Source organism: Lepisosteus platostomus, chromosome 10 (assembly GCF_059453375.1).
Source record: "Lepisosteus platostomus isolate fLepPlt1 chromosome 10, fLepPlt1.hap1, whole genome shotgun sequence".
In the NCBI taxonomy this organism is placed as follows: Eukaryota; Metazoa; Chordata; class Actinopteri; order Semionotiformes; family Lepisosteidae; genus Lepisosteus; species Lepisosteus platostomus.
Window position 1 is genome coordinate 54603300 of NC_142620.1, and position 5236 is coordinate 54608535.

At 45.8% G+C, this 5236-nt stretch overlaps 1 long non-coding RNA gene across 1 annotated transcript; it reads right to left on the reverse strand.

The window, feature by feature from the left end:
• Window positions 1-277: 277 nt before the first annotated feature.
• On the reverse strand, window positions 278-4727 carry LOC148654122 (uncharacterized). Its single transcript, XR_015924970.1, has 3 exons — window positions 4535-4727; window positions 3668-3746; window positions 278-3265 (listed from the first exon to the last, which is right to left on the reverse strand). It is a non-coding gene; the product is annotated as an uncharacterized LOC148654122 (long non-coding RNA).
• Window positions 4728-5236: the final 509 nt, after the last annotated feature.

Consider the following 5236-nt stretch of genomic DNA (forward strand, 5'->3'; position numbering starts at 1 on the left):
AAGGAAACAACGCCAGTCATTGTTGGACACATCTGACATAAATCTGCCACACAACAGACTGCTGCCCCTGCTTCCAGGTTCTGCTTTGTCTTGAGAAGCATGTTCTTGTTTGCGAGATTTCGTTATCCTACTGTCAGTCAGAGCCCCGGCTGAATGGAGAACCATCAGAGGGAAGACTTTTCCTTGGTCCTCGTCGCCAGGGGGGATCACTGAGACCAGGGGCTGGACCCCAGTGAGGGCAGTCCACATCACTTCCTCCTGCTCAAACACAGACTCCCAGAGCTCAAATTAATTCCACTGTGTCGGAAATCTTGCATTCCTACCTGTGGCTTTGCTGTAAACCAGATGTATTCTGCGGACGCTGGCCTAAGGCTTTGGGTATAAAAAGGGGAACCCATAGGAGATAAAGCCTTCTCTTCAAAGTTCTCTTCTGACACTTCCCTTCTGACAGAAGCGATTTTTTGTGGCTTTGTGTGACGGCTCATATATTGGAATAAAGCATTGCAGCAGAGCTGTCGAACCCCGGGCCTGCAGGGCAGGTGTGTCAGTAGGTTTTCACTTTTGAAGAGCTAAACCAGCTGGTTTCTGACTTATCTGGACCGATATTGGAGCCCAGTCCAGCTCTTCAGGTGCTGCTGCTTTAAAGCCTGCAGACACTCTCACCTTCTCTACAGTGAGTCCCACAATATAACAAACCCCAAAGGAGGCTCATTCTGTAGGTACCAGGCATTCATGTGCATGCTTTCCTGTGACCCAGCTGACCCAGCTACTCCAGAAAGTGTTATATATAAAAACAATCTGTTTGAGGGTTATGTTTTGCTTTCCTCTTACATTAAAAAACATTCAGCAGCTGCAGCTAGAAAATTGCCTTTCATCTTCCTCACCACTTGCAGCGATTGGAGTGGCTCACTGCATGACATTTTAATTTGGTCTGTATATGAAGGCAGTATTTCCCACTGCTTGTCAGAAATGCTGACTCCAGCTCGTCAGTTTCTTAACTTTCCTGTACCTTCCTATACCTACGTGTTCAAAAACCTGAATGTCCTCCCCAGTGTCTAACAACTGTTTCTTCCTTTGCTTTCACAGACAAAAGTTAAATCTACTGTATATGAAAGCTGTGAACAACAAATTCAAATCTTACATTTCCTGATGAGCTTCAGCTGCCTAGATGGCTCCCATCAAAGCATATCACTTTATCTTCCGACCACACAGGGGTGAAGAGTGTAATTTGATTTGAAATTCACACAGACAGATACCATAGAAAAACACTGGCCCCGGTGGTTAATGGCAGGGTTAGTGACACTGTTGTTATTCCATGCCCTCTGTTTCACAGGCCGCGATCTTTCAGGGCTGCAGTGGCTCTGCTGTGGGGAACATGTCTGTACTGGATGCGTTACTTCTCCACCTCTTCTCTCCCATACACACGTAGTAGTCATGGAGGTCTAGTGTCCTCTCAGGTCTGCAGATCGCCCTGTCTGCATTCCCTGCTGTACCGAAGCATAAACTAATGACACGACGTGCTGAGTGAAATATGCAGCATTTGTAAGGACAGAGACTGCTTTGAGGCCTGAAGTACGGGGCGACTGACCCACTGAAGCTGCTCTGTTGGTCTTGCTGTTGCTCAGGGTTGGCGTCAGAGTCTGCTTATGTCTGACAAACCTGTTGCGACTGGAAGTTCTTCGGTGGCTGCTGTTTCAAAGGTGTAGTTCGCTCCGATGTTTTTGTGTGTCACGTTCCATTACAAAGGCATTGCGTGTTTTAGGATGGCACGATAGAACTCAGGATGGGTTACAAGAATGCCTGGGTCTTGTGTTACAGTTACACGTGATACCTGAGATTTGTAGACAAACAACTGTTAAAAACCCCCACTGTGAAGCCTTCGGACAAAATTGATTGAATGGTAAACCTAGAGGCAAGGTTAGTGTTTGAGCCGTCAATTGGGGTATCAATTCATGCGCCATTTGACTGTTATTGCACTCCATGGGGCCCATAACTGAGAGGCTCCCCTGTGTGCGAAGGTCTGAGCTGATGAGCTGGTCTATAAATGTGCGCCTGAGCCAAGGGCATTGAAAAGTGCTAATAAACTAGGGGACAACATTCTATAGGATTCCTGTCTCCTCAGGAGCGTGACCTCTTAGGAATTTAACTAATTCCCTCAGTATGGTAGGTAGAAAGTTTATTGCTTTAGAAAGAACCTATGCCTATTTGTGTGGGACACTTGTGTGGCTTATGTGTGTGTTTGTGTGGTTTGTGACAGTGGTCATTGGTGGCAGCTGAAGGATCGTATTCTCCTGTTTTTTGAAACACACACTCTTCTTCACTCTAACATAGGTCCAGACTTCTAACTTGCGGTAATATTGCATGAGGTTTGTCTTCATGTCACCTTCACTACCTTGGACTTTAGGCAGCTGAGAAAAGCCCTTTTTTCCCTCACCAGGGTGCAGTTAAAAATCCATGGATGATTTCTCATGGAGCTGTGCATTTGACGAGATTGATTTTGACTGTAAACACAGCCCCTGCCCCAGCCAGCCTGGGTTCATTGCTATTGCCTGGTTAATGAGGTCGACTAAACGGATTATAATCAGTTAAAGGATATGACAAGTCATGTGTAGCTCCAAAGACAAGGAGACCTCCAAAAATTTCTCCAACTAAATTTCTTGATTTGTTCCCTTTCAACATGCTTACTGTATGACAACATTACCCCCACATCAGAACTGCTCCAACTTGATTTAACCCAACCAGACACTCCTTAAACAGACAGGTTTGAGAACTCTCAGGCAGGGAAACTACTGCACCTCCTCACTTCCCCACAGGAGAGAGGATTTCATCTGGTGCAGTGAGGCCAAGTACTCGCCTTCACTTTATCTCAAAAGCTTTGCTGTGCTGGGGATCAGCTCACCTCTCTGTCAACAGTCAGTAAATTCAACACTTAAAAACACAAAATACGTTTGAGGACTGTGACTTATGTTTCCCTCTGGCTTAAAAAGGGAAACAGTCGTCCATTGACCTCTGGGTGCAGGAGGTCTTTTTGGTCTCCCGAGATGAGAGCACCCTTAATCTGAAGCTAAAGACGAAACAGTTGCTGAGCTGTGTGGCATGTGGAAGGCATCATGGAGCTCTGCTCCCATCTGTGACAGCACACAGCAGCCTCTGATCCCAATCCCGTCTGCTGGCACCCACAAGACATTGCGCAGGATGGGAATAATCAACACAGGAGCATCCGTGGAACTGTGATAAGTGGCGCAATTCCTTTGGGACAGTGGTTCTGTAGAAGGAAGCAGCAGAGCACAGATGTTTTAGGGTGTTTACAGACAGCAGGTGCCCAGCGGCTCAGGAGGGCTCATCGGGTCAAAGATTCTCACATTTCTAACAGAAAGAAACTGTCCTGCCTTCTGTGCAACAAGGAAAGAGTTAGCAGAGACCAGGGACTGGAAACATTACTGCATTCTACAGCTGTATTTCTATTACTTTTAAGAATAGAATTGCTTCTATTCTTCAGTGTTCCCCTTCATTAAAAACATGACCAATTGTCAAAATGCAACAAGAATGAAACCGCTTTTTAAAATGTTGTCACTGAAAGCATGAACTTTCCATGGAGGAGAAAGACACAGAGACACACTGCCCCTCTGTCCCACGAGCACATGGTGAAGCGCATACTGTACATTACCTTCTCACGCTGAGCTGGGGAGCAGTTTCGCTTGCTCCACTGTGCCAGACGGTTGTGATTTATTTCCATTTGATTCATTCTGGGAGTAAGCCAGGTCATTGGTTTGGCAGAAATTAAAACAAAAATTAAAATAATGTAATTCATCAGGAAAATGGCCCTGTCTTCCCATTTTTGCTTGAATGATTTTAGAACTTTGTTTTCCCAAAGGGGAGTGTTGAAAGAGTGTTAGAGACGCACCAATGGCACAGCACTCTGTTATCCGAGAGCCTTCGCCTCAGATAAACTTCATACACCACAGATTCTCGAAAGTGAAGAATGCTACAGTCATTTTCAAAGCTGTTCATGCGTGATTTTTGGTGCTCGTTATTCTATTTATAGTTGATTTTATTCTTTCCTCTCGCCGAACTTCCTAAATTGACAGCTCATGGAAATATAATTTCTTGTACTTTAACGCAGACAGGTCTATTCTGAAAACAGGGGATGGGCGGGTTTTGTCATTAAATCAAGGTTTGTGTGGATTATGAATTCAACTACTCGATTTGTTCAAAATATGGTTATTTTCATTCTCATAAAACTGTTGCGCATAATGTCCATTAAAACCAGTGTTTACGGCAAGAATACTGCCCTCGCACAGAGATTAACCCATTAGGCGGTGTCATAATCCATTCTCGCTTCAACAGAGCCAAATCTGTGTCGTGTGTGACCAACGTATCTTAGGAAAACTTGGTGCATATTCTGCACTGAATGTCACATGGAATTCTTTGAGACAGTATTTGGATTAATTTTATTTCAAGGGTTTGGACAATCTGTCACTAAGGTAGGCTAGAAACGGGATGGGTGCCGGTCTGCTCCACCGGGGTGACTCACCTGGCTGAGCGAACGGCAGGCTGCCCACGAGGGGGACGCTGACAGGACCCCCGCTCCCTCTTCTCCCCGCGAGGGACGAGCCAGGAGCTGCTGCAAGGAAGGGTGAGGGTGCGAGAGGGGAGGTGAGAATGGAGCTCGCAGGTGGGAGGAGCGGGGTATTTACTGTACATGTGGGCAGCCGGAAACAGGCAAGACCGGGGCTTGGCCTCCTCCTGAGATTAGATTAAAAACTCTGAATGTTGTCGTTTCAGCTCTCTCCTTTTTACCTTGTTTTAAGCAGTTCTCACAAGCTAAGGACACGTGAGTCTGGTTGATATTGTGAATAGATATTAAAGTCTGTGGAAAAGTTCTAAACCATTGCCCAAGCATGGTGCGATAGGAGACGCGGCTGTTCAGATCAGAGTATAATCTAAACATCTGGCTGCCTAAATACAGTACATTTTACGCAGACTTGTTGGAGAAGCAGGTATCCTGGCTTCTTTCAAGAAAGATGGATGAGATCCTTTGACCAATTACATGCTAACAACCAAATGGGTTAGACAGGCCTGATGGGCTCCTCGCATTGGTAGGCTCCCTTATGTTCTTGAAAGGGCAGCAGTACTAATGCAGGTGGACTGACCACATTTCAGTTCATGCTTTCACAATCTGCTCTTCATTTTCCAACAGGTTCAGTGCACCCCCCCTCTCTCCACTTTGCCTGCT